Source organism: Canis lupus, chromosome 13 (assembly GCF_011100685.1).
Source record: "Canis lupus familiaris isolate Mischka breed German Shepherd chromosome 13, alternate assembly UU_Cfam_GSD_1.0, whole genome shotgun sequence".
Lineage (NCBI taxonomy): Eukaryota > Metazoa > Chordata > Mammalia > Carnivora > Canidae > Canis > Canis lupus.
The window spans coordinates 50,574,685-50,589,943 of record NC_049234.1 but is presented as its reverse complement, the minus strand read 5'-3'; positions in this window follow the sequence as shown (position 1 = coordinate 50,589,943).

Sequence of the window (15,259 nt, the reverse complement as noted above, 5' to 3'; positions counted from 1 at the left end):
CTAATGCAGCCATCTTCACTAATCTCTTCTCACCTCTCCTACTTCTTACTGTGTGAGTGTACCAGAACTCAGCTGGTCCCCTTCTCTGTCTACACCCATTCCCTTGGTAAGTTAATTTACCCTCATACTTTAAGTACTATCTTTGACAATTCTCAAACTTGTATTTTCTCAGGCCAAGATCTCTTCCTTAGACTTGTTATTATTTGACAAGTTCTTTCTCCACCTATCTCTTGAATATTTCAAAATTTACATTTCCAAAACTGAAATTCTTGTAACTTTCCCATCTTGCCATCTTCTAAATCTCAGTTCATGGCAACAGTATCCTGTCCATTGCTCATGACATAACATTTAATGTCATATCCTTGCCTCTTCTCCTCTTCTCACACTTTGCACCCAATCCAACAGCAAATCCTGCAAGCTATACTTTCAGCGTATACCCTAAATATGACCTCTTTTACCACTTTCACTCTTAATATCTTCTTCTAAGCTACACTTGGATTATTTACAAAAGTCTTCCAACCTTTCATCCTGCTTTCACCTTTGCCTACTATGGGTTATTATCAAAATAGTAAAGTTGATCCTATTAATACATAAGTAAGATAATGTCACTAAGCTCAAAATCTTTCAATGGCTCCCCAACGGTCTCAGTTTAAAAGGCAAAAGAATCATAGTATAGCCTAAGAAGGCTTACCCAATCTGTCCTCCCATTACCTCTTGGATCTTATCTCCTATCATTATCCCCTATTTTAGCCACATTGGCCTTTCTCTTGCCCCATGAACAAATCAAGATAATCATGTTTCAGGATCTTTGTATTTTTTCTTCTCTGTGCATACAATACACTTCTCCTAGATTCTGGATTAGCTCACCATCTCACCTCCTTCTGGTCTCCATTCAAGTGCCACTTTTTCAGTGAGACTTTTCCTAAGCACCTTATTGATAATTGCAGTCTCATCCCTCTTACTTACCAACACCATATTCTCTCATCCGTTTTCTGTTTCACTTTCTTATGACAAAGTATCATCTTTTGAATATCTGTACATCGTATTTGGTTTTTGTATCTGCCTTCACTAGAATGTAAGCTCCATACCTGAGTTTTTTGTTGATTTTATCTACTTTGTATCCCAGTGTCTAGAACCATGTAGGCACTTTCTAAATATTTATTGAATAAATGGTGAATATATTAGGATATATATATATATTTAATATATATAATCTAGAGACATGATCTTAACAGAAGTAAAACCAGTTTAATGAAAGCTACAGTATGTTCTGCTGGGGGTGGGTGGTGAATATAGTGAATACAAAGGATGATTTAGTATGAAATAGCAACTTCATCGAATGATTTAAAAAAACACTTATTTTGTGTAAACACAGTGTACAACTCCAATAAAGTGGAAGTATGTGGGAGAAACTGCAAAAAAAAAAAATGGACAGAAGGAAGAAATACACTTTTAGAGCCCTGCAGACTGGCTGAAAAGCCTTAGTTATATATTAATTAGATGCAGAGTGATTTAGAGGGATGCATAATTCCCTGAAGCAACATGAAAAGTGATGAAAGAAATGGAGAAAAGAGGACATGAGGGAAAAGAAGAGGGAAAACTAAGACAGGAAGCGATTAAAACAGCATAACTGAGACATGGAACTAGTTAGTCTTAATTGGATGGGAAACATTACCAATTCCCTGTGAAAGATAGGTCAAAATAAAATCACACTATTATAATAAGTTTCTAAATAACTGTTTCATCTATTTTAAGAGCTTAAAAAGACTTTCAATATGAAGTTGACCATAGTGTGTATATTAGAATCAAGAAAGGCTCACTACTGTAACAAACTACCCTAAAATCTGAAAAAAATCTAATGAAGATTTCTTTTTCCTACACTTTCATCACAATGCAGTGAGGGTCACTGGAGGAGCTCTGATACATAGTCATTTAGGGATCCAGTTGCCTCCATCTAGTGACTTTGTAATCTTCAGGTCCTTGGAGCTCCCCACTAGATCCTCTCCATCTGGTCAGGAGAAAAAGGAACTGGGCACATGGAGTAGGTTATGGGCCAGTCCTGGAGGTCAGTGCAGATGCCTACAGCTCATCAGTCAGAACTCAGTCACATGGCTGCACAAAACTAAAAGAGTGGTTATGAAATACAGTGTAGCTATATGACCAGGAAGGCCCAAAAAACCATCTGTCAAGAACTGTGAAGAGTTTGAGATTAAAAATTTAACCAGCTTGCAAACTAATAAGTTATCCAGACACAGTTCCATGGATGCTGGTAAAAGACATCAAACTCCTGGATCAGAGACAAAGGATAATTTATTACACACAACAATAGCAGTAGCCAGAGTATCAGCATTTTTTTTTTTTTGGCCAGTTTCCAGACCTCCAAACCCTCAGGTGGAGTGGATCAGAGGATGCCTGAAGTAGACTGTGTTTCAGAAGAGGAAGCACGAGCTTATAGAACCCAAATCTCTCATAATGGGCAGTAATCATGCCTGATCTTTGCTCTAAAGAGAAACACTAGCCCATCTTTCACTGTTGAATGTTATACAAACATCTTTGAAAAAATGGTTAGGAACAAATAGTAGTCAGTGCCTCACATGCACTGTGATATACAGGAATACAAGAGACCCATGGAGAATTTTGTCCCAAACCATATGAAATTAAATAGTTCACAATTACTTAAGGATTGAACAAACCATATCTAATGAGCTATTGACATCTTGACATATGTGGAACTGTGATCTAAAACTCTTCATGTTATATTGTTACAGAGATTAATCCAGATTCAGAGCACCTGTGTTTCACCTTTCCCCATGAAAATGAAGAAAAGTAGGAATTGTTGCAAAAGTAAGGCATTCAAAAATATACACTTTGTGGCAAACAGTTTATCAAAGGAGAAAAAATATCAGATTTTATATAACTAATATTATGCTTTATGTATTATTATTCCATGTTATATAGTTGAATACAGCTATTTGTAAATTAACTTTGCATGGAAATATTTATACCATTGCCCCGACACTTAAAATGATAAAGCAAACTCATTCTTGAAGCAAGTTTAGGCTTAAGAACACCATCTAGGAAAAACACATCATCCCTGGGATGAGATGCTGAGGTGACCAAAGGAGAAAGGCACATATCTGGATATGATTAAAGATACATGCTAACTTTTTGAAAAAGTACTGTCATTAGAATCAAAACAAATTTTAAAGCATGTTATAGAATTGCTAATTTTTATTAAAATGTGTTTTATTCAACCAACATTTGTTAAACTCTCAAATTTATGCAGATGCTAGGCTAAGCACTGAAGCTAAAACAGTAAACCACTATTACTGATTTCAGAGATCCCAATTGGAAAGACGTACTTATAAATAATTATAATGTACTACAATAGTGATATAAACAGAATGATATAGCATGTACTATAATTTGTACAGAGGGCTATTGAATGCAATGGAAAGAAAAACTAACTCTCCATGAGAGTCTCTTCACTAACTCATGGGTCTTCATAGTAGTGACATTGGATCTAAGTCACTGAAGATAAATTGGAGATACCCAAAAGGCCAATGTAAGAAATAAATTATAGAGAGACTGAACTATTAGCATGAAGACCAGACGGCATGATAAGGCATAGTGTGAAAGGGCAGTTCCTGATAATAGAAGCTTTGGGGTTTAGAGAAAATGGTCTGTGAGAATGGAACTGAAATTGGGACCAGATTTGGATAAGCTTTGAATCACAACAAAGGGATCTGGATTTATACTGATGCAAGTGTATGCAAGTGTAGGCTTACACCAATTATGTTCATCAGTGTAAAGTTCAATTTAGTTATTGCCATTTGTACTGCAATTTTTAATCTCTGCTTACTTACATTCCAACAAACATCTGTTGAATGCTAGTTTACTGAATGTCAGATGGTATGCTAAGGTGCTAGGAAATCCACTATGACTAAGATATGATTTCTGCCTTTAAGAAGTTCACAATCTAATTTCTATGATAAATCCAAAAATACATTTAAAAATAAATAAAGGAAGAAATAAGTGAGTAACATGGCAATTCGGTGCTATGATGCTGTGAGATAATACATAGAAGGTATCACAAGAGTGCATAATGGGGGGCCTTCAGGAATGAACAAAAGATTCCAGGTGGAAATGACCCAACATCAAAGTTGCGTCTCAGACTGAAAAGTAGGTCACACTCAGAGTGGTCAAAAGCATGTTCAAAGCTATGCAATGAGATCTCCTTGGTCAAGGAGCAAAAGAGGTCAAGGGGGCAACAATGACAGATGAGTAAAGTTGAAACTCCAGTCTTGGCCATTAGGCTCCCAAATGTCCTAGCCCCTGCCTTGTCTCTGATCTTGATTTTATCCCCTTCAATCCTCTCCCTTACTCTCACTATGTTCCATCCAGAACAACTTTCTTGTTTTGCCAAACATTTCTCATTCCTGCTTTAGGACCTTTGCATTTGCTGTTTCCTACAACTAATGTGCTCTGCCGCTGATAGTCACATGCATGGTTTATTCACATGGATGGCAAGGCCATTTCTTCAGAGAGGCCTTTCTTCTTCAATCTATCTAGTACAGCCTGTTTTACCATTGCAAATCTGTCATATTACCCTATTCCATTTTCTTTATATAGCATTTATCAGTACCTGATAAATTACATTTATTTACTTATGCATATATATTGTCTGTATCCCCTCATAGAAAGATTCTGAGAACATAAAACTTAACTCTTATTCACAATTACATTCCCAGTACACAGAATAGTACACAATAGATGCACAATAAATACTGGATGAAGGAACACATCAAGAGCTGAATGGAAAGTATATCACCATCATATTTATAATTTGGAAGGGTATCCAAGTTGCAGTGAGGGGAAAGGTAGACTAAGAAAATCAGTAACAGAAGAAGACAATTTGGGCAGAAAATGATGAGGTTCTGAACTAAGTTATTATTGGTAGAAAAATAAAGGAGAGGTTAGATACAAAAGGAGGAGACAGTAGACAGACAGTGGGGTCATTTGTTTACACATAGATCCAAAAAAGGAAGAGAAGATGGATCCAGTTTTGGACAAAGTACAGAAATATAAAGTGCAGATTTAGATCAGCTATGAAAAAAACTCCCTGGGGCTCTATCTTATGACTAGTCCCTTTGGGAACATAGCAATTGCATTAAATGCTGCTTGTACCCATAAAATGTATTTATTAATCTCTCCTTCTATACAATACCTGTGAAGGACTTTTCTTTATGGGATTATATGAATTCAATCTCTACTTTGGAAAATTGAAATCATTATTATTATGGTTTTATTATTACTACCTGTAGCTAGTACAAGTCCCTTCTATAATAGGTATAATTCACAAAAACACAGTATAATACAAAGTTCTCCCTATTTGCTTTTTCCAAGATAGCTGTCTGAAATATAAATATTATGGAGATAAATTTAACATTTTCCATCATAATCAGGTTTCTTATTTAACCTCTTGGCAGAAGATTTTTATTGGTTCTCGTTTCTCCTGATTCAGCTCCTCTTCCCTAGCCATAGAACTGTCTCCATGAAAAGTAAAATGTACATTTGTAATTCTTATTGTCAGTGAAATTGTTTTATATGTGTTAAGTGTGAACAGATAAGCAAGGTCTACAGCAATTGATAGTCAATAGAATCCAAATTTCTGAATTAGAAGATCTTGAAATGCTTATATTTAAGACCTTAATTTAAAGTTTGATATTTAGGGATTTAATGTATAACAAAATACTTTGACAACATGTAAAATGCTCTTATCTGTAAGTGCAATACACTGATATAACTGCCACATCTCCAAAATTGCTAAAGTATAGGATAGTTAGGGAACATCTCTTAGGATAAAGAGCTACTTTTTAAAATTTTTCTCCTCTTTGGGGAAATGTTAATTTTAAAATTTTAAATTAGATATACTCCAAAAAAAAAAAAATCTGAAATAGCCCCCAAAGATAGAGTGAATTTCTATCATTCTTGCCTTAAGTTACAACTATGAAGTTGTTAATAAATATATTTATTATGTATCTGAAAAACTTCTTAGAAAAGCAAAAGCTGGGTGCCCCTACTCTGATACTTTAACATAAGGCAGCCCTGGAGAGTAAGTTCTATAGCAAGCTTTTAAGAGCCAACTCCAGAAAAAAAAAAAAAAAAAAAGAAGGGGGATGAATAAGCTGCCTGAACCGTTCACCTATTTGATTATCCATTGATAATATTATCTATCTGGTAATACCAATCTGGACTCTTTTTTTCCATTTTGTGTTTTCCTCTGTATTTTGCATTTGAGTTGTTGTATCTAGAGGGTACGGTATCACTTCACTGGCAATAGGAAAGTTGTCTGGATCTATGTGTCTGTTTCTGTGCCAGTACCACACTATCTTGATGACCACAGCTTTGTAGTACAACCTGAAATCTGGCATTGTGATGCCCCCAGATATGGTTTTCTTTTTTAAAATTGCCCTGGCTATTCGGGGTCTTTTCTGATTCCACACAAATCTTAAAATAATTTGTTCTAACTCTCTGAAGAAAGTCCATGGTATTTTGATAGGGATTGCATTAAACGTGTATATTGCCCTGGGTAACATTGACATTTTCACAATATTAATTCTGCCAATCCATGAGCATGGAATATTTTTCCATCTCTTTGTGTCTTCCTCAATTTCTTTCAGAAGTGTTCTATAGTTTTTAGGGTATAGATCCTTTACATCTTTGGTTAGGTTTATTCCTAGGTATCTTATGCTTTTGGGTGCAATTGTAAATTGATCAATGGAACAGAATAGAGAACCCAGAAGTGGACCCTGAACTTTATGGTCCACTAATATTCGATAAAGGAGGAAAGACTATCCATTGGAAGAAAGACAGTCTCTTCAATAAATGGTGCTGGGGAAATTGGACATCCACATGCAGAAGAATGAAACTAGACCACTCACTTTCACCATACACAAAGATAAACTCAAAATGGATGAAAGATCTAAATGTGAGACAAGATTCCATCAAAATCCTAGAGAAGAGTACAGGCAACACCCTTTTTGAACTCAGCCACAGTAACTTCTTGCAAGATACATCCACAAAGGCAAAAGAAACAAAAATGAACTATTGGGACTTCATCAAGATAAGAAGCTTTTGCACAGCAAAGGATACAGTCAACAAAATTCAAAGACAACCTACAGAATGGGAGAAGATATTTGCAAATGACATATCAGATAAAGGGCTAGTTTCCAAGATCTATAAAGAACTTCTTAAACTCAACACCAAAGAAACAAACAATCCAATCATGAAATGGGCAAAAGACATGAAGAGAAATCTCACAGAGGAAGACATAGACATGGCCAACATGCACATGAGAAAATGCTCCGCATCACTTGCCATCAGGGAAATACAAATCAAAACCACAATGAGATACCACCTCACACCAGTAAGAATGGGGAAAATTAACAAGGCAGGAAACCACAAATGTTGGAGAGGATGCGGAGAAAAGGGAACTCTCTTACACTGTTGGTGGAAATGTGAACTGGTGCAGCCACTCTGGAAAACTGTGTGGAGGTCCCTCAAAGAGTTAAAAATAGACCTGCCCTATGACCCAGCAATTGCACTGTTGGGGATTTACCCCAAAGATTCAGATGCAATGAAACGCAGGGACACCTGCACCCCAATGTTTATAGCAGCAATGGCCACGATAGCCAAACTGTGGAAGGAGCCTCGGTGTCCAACGAAAGATGAGTGGATAAAGAAGATGTGGTTTATGTATACAATGGAATATTACTCAGCCATTAGAAATGACAAATACCCACCATTTGCTTCAACGTGGATGGAACTGGAGGGTATTATGCTGAGTGAAGTAAGTCAGTCGGAGAAGGACAAACATTATATGTTCTCATTCATTTGGGGAATATAAATAATAGTGAAAGGGAATATAAGGGAAGGGAGAAGAAATGTGTGGGAAATATCAGAAAGGGACACAGAACGTACCGACTACTAATTCTGGGAAACGAACTAGGGGTGGTAGAAGGGGAGGAGGGCGGGGGGTGGGAGTGAATGGGTGACGGGCACTGGGGGTTATTCTGTATGTTGGTAAATTGAACACCAATAAAAAATAAATTAAAAAAACACAATAAGAAACCTATGCAGAACCATGAAAATAGTTTAAAAAATCAAGTGTCATTGGGGATGGAGGATAATGACAACTTTCATACATTGCTGGTGGGATTTCCAACATACACTTTGGAAAAAAACTGGGCAATTAAAAAAAAATTTCAGCACATACCCTGTGACACAGCAGTTTTACTTTAGTTAGTTATATGAGTGAAATAAAAGTGTGTCCTCTTCCCCCAAAAAAACACTCACCAAAGAAACAAAAGGACAAGAAATGTGATCTATGTATACAATGGAATATTACTCAGCCATTAGAAATGACAAATACCCACTATTCACTTCCATGTGGAGGGACCTGGAGGGTATTATGCTAAGTGAAATACGTCAATCAGAAAAGGACAAACATTATATGGTTTCATTCATTTGGGGAATATAAAAATTAGTGAAAGGGAATCAAGGGAAAGGAGAGAAAATGAGTGAAAATATCAGTGAGGGTGACAAAACATGAGAGACACATAACTCTGGGAAATGAACAAGAGGTAATGGAAAGGGAGTTGGGCAGGGCGTTGGGGTGACTGGGTGATGGGCACTGAGGGGGGCACTTGGCGGGATGAGCCCTGGGTGTTATGCTATAAGTTGGCAAATTGAACTCCAATAAAAAAATAATAATAAATTAAAAAAAAGAAAGTTGTCTGGAGAAAAATATAAATAAAAAATACATCTAAAAAAAGAAGAAAAAATTTTTTTCAGAAATGAATAAATTTGCTAACAGTTCATAGTTTTGTAAAAAAAAAAAAAGAAAGAAGAAGAAGAAGAAGAAGAAGCAGCAGCTTCTATTCCTGATAAACCAAGGACTCTCTGCACAGAAGAATCAGGTTTTTTTCTAGACTGCTCTGAAAGGCTTTACAGCAGAGTAGCCTGAGGCACAGAAAAGAGGTAGGGCATGTTCTGGTAGCTCCTAAATGGTTTACAGGCCCAGAGACAGAACATCTAAACACATACCCATGGGAAGGTCTTATTAATTTAACAAGAGCTATTTATGGTTGTTTGATCAGAGACTCATAAAGCTCTATGAAATCTTCATTTACATTCTACTAAAACTTTCAGGAGTTACCCACTCCTTGAAGACCAGTGACTGAGCTTTCTAAAGGTGAAATTACTCGTATAACGCTGGCCAGCTTGGGTTAAAAATGCAAAAGACTCTCACTTATTATTCTAAGAAGAGTCAAGAGCAAAGGGATCAGAGATGATTAGTCAGAGGCCTATATTAGTGTATTATTTCTCTCAACAGAAAAATCTGAAGAACTATTTTGTTTGTAATTCAAAAGGAAAAGAGTAAGGAATGGGTTGGCTACAAACAGGAAATACCAACAAATATGGGGGTGATGGGACTGCTCTCATCATAGATTATCATACTATTATATACATTTGTTAATATTCATGAAACTCTACTAAAAAAGTGAAAATTTTACTGTATATAAACTAAATATTAAATGTGCCAAGGGCAAGTGGAGTACATAAAGATTTTTTCATTTGGGGACAAAATTCCAAACTTCTATGCACTGTGTGATTACATGGACTCCTTTGATTCCTGATTGATTAAAATGTAACAATGGGGTACACCATGGGCAAATTAGATTTTTTAAATGCCCAGATTATTTAGTTTTGCCAATATAAGAATAGTTTATAGAATGTAAATTATTCTGCTCCTGCCCTACATTTTACCTAATTCCATAAATTCAGCTCCTTACAAAATGCTCCCCATTTGCATTCATTGGCACAGACACACACACACACACACACACACATACACATACACACACACCCCAAGGGTTGCTCTCCCAACCGGCCTCTATTTAGCATCTGCTGTGACCAATTGCCTTGCACATCATTAACCGTAAAACCTCAAGTCTACTCTCATTGCCCCCTGACCAGGTATTTTCCTTTGGTACATCCCAAAGCACTAATGTCAAATGAAATCCCTCCCAATGCCAAAATTCTACCTTGCTGTACTAAAGCCAGACTGAGCTCCAGGCATAAAATGAGAATGATGCTTTCCTTACTGCAACAATCAGACCTAAGCCTGAGGCCAAGTTGAAGATCAAATATTATACCACAACCCTACCCTCTCACCAGACATGCCACACACACCTCCTTTCTCTTCCTTCATCCCTAGGCTAAGCACACAGAAGTTCACCATACAGATCTACTCACACAACTTATTATCTGTGGATCTTCCACTGACACCTAAGGGGTATGAGGCTTCTCTGAAGGCTCCATTACCCTTCGCCTACTACTGTTACACTCCCTACTACTGTTGGGGGTTAATCAACCAAAGCTATTAAGAAAAACTGGATTATTTACTAACTCACAAGAAATCAGAAAATAACAAATAGAAAAATGGAGGAACCCAATTGTACCAGACCTTAGAAATATCTCCCATAAGGCTTTCTTCTCTGAAAGCTTTGACAGGTAGAAAGTAGTACATTTAGTTCAACTGAATTACTAATATCTGAACAGATTCTCTTGTATGCATTTCTAAGGTTCTTTGTATTTTCTGCCAACCCAAAAGAACCTTCTTAAAAGGGTTTTAGAACAGGGTCACAGAAAGCAGTAACCCAAAGAAATAAGTTCATATTTGCTCACATATATGGCTAAGGAAATACATCACAGATCAATTGTGAATCTCATTATTAAGAAATTTTAGGCTGTCAAAACCTTAAAAGCCATATTTTCCCTATAACACATAGATGCATTTTTCCATTCACCTTTCTTATAAAGGTCTCCATTAGAATAAAAAAAATATATTGAATGACAATTCTAAAGAGAACTAGTCAACACTATAATTTTCCATATGAGTTATCTTAGAGTTTCTATTATATATTCCATTAAAATTGCTATATAAGTTATAGTGACAGGCCAGATAAACATTTAAGTTGCCTTTCCTTGAATAATGAGTACTACAAAGAGAGAAAAGACTTCTCTTTTATTGCTTTTATTGTCAGAGACTCCCAGGTAAATAAAGTGTTCACTGTGGTAAGGTATATAGGTATATATCCCTGTGTTAAGAATATGGGCCCCCATGTAAGGTAGCTGGGCACTCTCTGAAGGTGAAGTTGTTTCGGTTTATTTCATTAATATTATTATCTTTGAATTAACTATAAGGCAAAGCATGAGAGGGCTTTTCCAATCCACCTTCACTACATGCAGGTTATATGGCCAGGATTTAAAACTGGAATGTCTACAAGATCCAAGTAGCACATATAAGTGGGTGATGGTGGTGGGGTATAAAAAACAAAGCAGTGTGTTGCAGTAGGGACTATGGGGAAGGATGAGGGCGTACTGCATCCTAAAGAGGCAGATGCTACTGATGTAGAGCCCTTTGTTGCCAAGAGGCAATGAGGACCCAGTCAGGGGAAGTGGGGCTATGCCAATGTTTAAGAGAAGCTTAGAACTGTGAATACATCTTATCTGTCTGTGGAATTTTTCCAATTTAAAAAGTTGACTGAAAACTTAAAACCCTGAGCCAAACACACCATGCTTGCAGGGCCAATTTAAAGGGCTGCCCCTTAGGTTCATCCTTTCTATATTGATTGACCATATATCAATATATGGTCATTTGGCTACAGTACCCAGATATTTGGTGCGACACATCTGGATGTTCCTGTGAAGGTATTTTTTTAGATGAATTAATATTTAATTCTGTAGACTTTGAGTAAAGCAGATTATCCTCCATAATGTGAGTGGGCCTCATCCAGTAAATTGAAGGTCCAAATAGAGAAAGACTGTCAGCAAACAGCCTTTGGATTTGAACTGTAACATTCATTCTTTCTTCATGCTTTCCTGGGACTCCAGCCTTCTTTCTGGGCTACGCTGTTGCCAATGACTATGCACTTGCAGCTTCCACAATCATGAGAGCCATAATCCTTAAAATGAACTTCTTTCTCTTTCTCTCTCCCTCTCATTCTATTTCCATATGGATATGGATATATATTATTAAAATTAAATATACAATGGAGACTGGACTTGAAAATTCCCTGAGCAGACAAAAACCATTTAAGCCACATAAGCAAAACTTAATTTAGCTTATTCTGCAAAATAAGTGAAACTTAACTTAGGCTATTTCTTGTAAGTGCCTCTGATGATCACAAAAGAAAGTAAGCATCTTCCTAAAAAACAATAGAAGGTAAGCATTTTTAACTAATTCCCCACCATTTGGAAACCGCCATCGTAATAACCAATCATTGCAAAGGTTAAATAACTTCCTCATTTTTACTTTATAAGAAATCCTATAATGCCATCCCCTTAGCTTTGCATCAGTTTTCAACTTGATAACTCTCAGTTTGTGAAATATTCTTAAATACACAACAAACTTACTAAATAATATTTAAATTGGTTTTAATTTTGCTATTTCTGAATATATTACTCTCTCCCTCTTTCTCTACAAGTATAGATACAGATACAGGTATAGATACAGATATAGAGAAACCCTCCTATTGGTACTGTTTCTCTGGAGAACCCTCACTAATATACCAGTTTTGTTTATCTGGGACAGCTTGTTTTCTCAGCATAATTAAGTATCAAGATTTTTACTCTCCAAAGTTACCAGTTTGGATAATAAATTATTTGGCCACCCTATTTATTGAACTTTACAAGAGCAAAACCTAGCCAGTCATTCTCATCTAGCCCATCTGCTCCACTGTACCTTCCTCCCTAATAGACTATAACTGGTTTCAAACCAAAGCTACAGAAATATCACCTTTATACCATAAGGGTTCTCCCTCTCTGTCTCTCTCTTCAAAACTAGGAATTTGAAACATTATCTTATTTGAATTTTTCTTGTTTTCCTTTTTTCATTCCTGATTTACATGTGATCTTAAGTGGTAGGCTGCTTCAGATCCTGCGTCTTTTATTCAGTAACTCTCAGTCTCACATTACAGGACCCTTGGCTTTTCTCTCTGGAACTGCTCTTACTCATGACTTTCTTTTGTTTTCCCTCCTCCCACATTATTTCTCACTCATATTACTGTGTAAAAAGGGTTGTGGGGGTGTGGGGGAACACTGTCCACACTATCATTCAGGGCCTCAACTGCTTCTGTCTACCTATTTCAGCATCCCTAGAGTTTCCAAGAAATCCTCTACATTTGGCTGGCAGATAAGAGGAAAGAAAGGGCCTGAAAATTGAACCAGACCCAGGTACATCTTACTTCTGCCCACATCCTATTGGCCAGAACCTAGTCAGATGACCCACCGAACTAAAAGATAGTCCCACTGTGTTCCAGGAAGAAAAGGAAGTAGAGTCTGGTGAATGCACACATGCAATGCCTGCAATGCTTTCTAAAGGTCAGAGGTATAATGATAAAATGCAATTTGGTAAATACTATTTTTTGATGAGCTAAGATTACATAGCACATGGATGCATCTCCTGATGCTCCAGCCAGACAACAGAATTTAGAATCCCAAGAGGAGCAGATGCATTGCATGTCCTTCATTGAATTTTCTATCAATATCATCCAGATTTGAAATTTCAAGGAGAAAACTGGTATTATAGCTGACGAATAAGTAGAAAACGAATAGGACTGCAATTTTGATGCAATAGACAATTGACCTTTATAAAAATAGAGTGGAATTTCAGTCCATTCGAAAAAAGGAACATACCTGAAGTATTAAGTAAAGCAGTTTACTATGATTAGAGATGACTAGTCAGAAGACTGGGCAATGGTCTTAAGCTAATTCATTATTAATAAATTCAGTTTTATTTTTTCAGATGAATTAGGAAAAAAGAGTTACCAATTCCAGCCTAAAATGAAGATAGTATCTACAAGGTTAGAAGCAATCACTTGCTTAGAATTATAAACCTGAAAAAAAGAAGCCTTCTCAACATAGATGGGAAACCAAACTTCCTTCCAGTTCTCTCAATGAAATCCTATCACTGATAATTATCTCTCAAAATCTGCCCTGTCTTAGGTCTAAAGATCAGATCTCAAGTGTCCTACTGACATGATCTAAGAGTTAAATTTGTTAGGTTATACCCAAAATTAAAATAAAACAAATTATTTACTTCTTAGTTAATGTATCTTATTAGCTTAAAAAGTTTTTTTTAATTCACTTTCTTTTTCTGTTTGCCTTTATGTTGATTCCTTTTTATTATTCCCAGAGCCTGAATTATTCAATGGGACTGGCATCACACAAATGTAATCTACCTTTCATGTTTTGATAGAAGAAAAGCAGTAATGTCTCTGGGAAGACAATCAAAACAGATTCCTAGTAGAAGCAAAGCACATTTTCCTCCAACTCATCCTTCCTATTTGTTGAATTTTCTCAGTCTCATGAAGAGCAAAGTGGGTATGGAAAGCTTCCAGATGTCTCTCTGCTAACTCCTACCCCTAATCTGCTCACTGAGAAGGGAGGAGATGCGAGAAATGGGTTAGATTTACTAATATTTTATTGGATTACAATTCCAAGGGGCTATGGGGGATTTTGATGGTACCAAGGGTTAGTGAGACTCTATGCGGCAGGCATTCTCTTTGGTTCTTCTTTCCTCCATTAGACTAGAGAAAGAAGACTGCCTTTAGGGCCTGATCCTCAACAAATAAGGTCCACAGTCTCTGTCTTCATCTAGTTATAATGCCTTTGAACTCCTTTTCTCACTGTCTTAATTTAAACTTATGTTACGTCACCATTGGAATGTTAAATCTCAGGCCTGGACATGAAATTAGGGAGAAAAGAATAGAGAAAATCTTTCTATAAGACAGTGCTCAATTCAACTTCCTTGAACTTCAATTCAACAGTCAAAGAATTAAATCAATTGTTTAGAATTCTGGGTTCCTAATATCACATATTATATTTATAAATTCATCTATTTTAACTTTAACAAAAATTTCAAGCACTACTTTTCTAAGCATTATGATAAAAGGAAGAAAATCTGCCCTAAGGATGATGGTAAGTAGAGAAAAAGTGTATAGCGTAGCCTCATCACATTGACCTCTGGAAGAAACCTACCTGTAAATTTCACTAACACCTCCCCGCCCCCCGTACGTACACACAATTACATTTACAAATTAATTTGCCTACAATTTTACATTTAAATTTACAAAGCCCTTTCCATTACCAATCTGTCAGATATTTAAGGCATACTTCACCCCTACAAGTA